Genomic DNA, 1,690 nt, shown 5'->3' with positions numbered 1-1,690 from the left:
CAGGTAGAACATCTAAACAGCTTGATACAAATAAATCGATATTGATAAACTTAGACAATTAACTGGGCACGGCTGTTACTGTTCCTGTGAATTATTAAAAGCGGAGCTGCAAACAAACTGCCGTTTAATCTGGTTGCGGATTCATTAAATCCAAACTCCAGGCAATCGGATGATATACATAGAAGGGAGCCGGTATACCTGCCAAAGGGTTTGTATTTCTGTCCATCCAGTCCAGAGATTTACAGAGCTCTGCCACACAGCACAGCCCTGTCCGAATAAGTAAATATTGTATGGCTGCCTCCTGGACAGTAAGGGTTAAATGCATGTTTAGTGTGGGGTTGTAGTAAGGGTTAAATGCATGTTTAGTGTGGGGTTGTAGTAAGGGTTAAATGCATGTTTAATATGGGGTTGTAGCAGTGGCGTCACTAGCGGGATGCAGCCTGCACCCGGGTGACACCATTGGAGGGGTGACAGCAAAATGACTGACAATCATTTTTCTGTCACCCTCTCTGAAAAGTCAAGCACTCGGTCATGGACCGGGAGCACAGCAGTTGCAGGAGAGAAGAGGGGACCCGGCGACATCCCGCCGGGTGCACGTCCCCTCCTCTCTGCTGGCGTCCATCACCAAGATGGCTGCACATGCGCGATTATGTCATCGGGCACTCACGTGATTACGGTAGCCGCTCCGGGTCACACCCAGCCTCGGGACCCCCCTGGGTTGTAGTAAGGTCTGTAACTGTCCTATAACAGACGTGTGTGGTCCGAGACCAAATTGTAGTGCTGCGCAGTCCGTAGTGGAGGTTAAGGATCTGTCTGGAAGAGATACCTGGATCATAAGATTGGCAGAACAGAATCTGGAATCCTTTGGCATTTGAAGCAGTTCCCATACATCAGCCATGTATTTAGCGGCTTGCATGGAGTCCGGCTTTGATACAGGTGCTGGTTTATTCTCACATTAAGCTGATTGATTTCACAACTGTCAGCCCATGACGTGTGTCATTAATGATTATTCTTGAATCTTCTCCATAGCGGACTTTGAATCTGGTCGCCGGGCTTAAATCCTATTGCTGGACAATGAGTCAGCATGCAATAAGCAGCTATTTTGAGTCACGCTGCAAGAGTGTTTTAAATATAATATGCGGGCTTTATTATTATGCCAAAAGAATAAGAGGGCTAAACCAGGACGTAGGAAAAACCCGACTCCTAGATGAGACACTCTCAGCCCAAAAGAACATTTCTTAAAGTGCAACTGAAGCCCAAACTTTTTCTTTAGCGTTGGATAGCATGGAGAGCTATTAGAACACCGGTCAGGTTTTTATCACTGTCTGTGTCCCAGTTAGGTAGATTCACCCTCTCTATGTGTCCTTGTGACCGTTATCACTGAAAGTGCAGGAAAATCCCCAATTTTAGGTTGTCACCAGAACAGAAATAGATGAGAAATATTTCAATGGGGACGTTACTTAGGTGAACACCAAGAATTTCCCTCACTTTGGAGGGGTTTCCTCTCACTTCCTGTTGTGGCTGACAGGAAGCGAAAGAAAATATCCCCAATGGGCAACACAATGGCAAAAAAAACAATGACAGCAGTTATATCCCTCCCTTACACTATCCAAAATGAATACATATTGGAAAGCCTGTTCGGAGAAGCGGGCTGAACAGTTCTCTCCTACCTCCTGCGCCACTCAGTGCT

The sequence above is a fragment of the Nanorana parkeri genome, unplaced genomic scaffold (genome assembly GCF_000935625.1).
Source record: "Nanorana parkeri isolate BGI_ZX_2015 unplaced genomic scaffold, ASM93562v1 scaffold15, whole genome shotgun sequence".
NCBI lineage: Eukaryota > Metazoa > Chordata > Amphibia > Anura > Dicroglossidae > Nanorana > Nanorana parkeri.
This window is presented reverse-complemented; position numbering follows the sequence as displayed.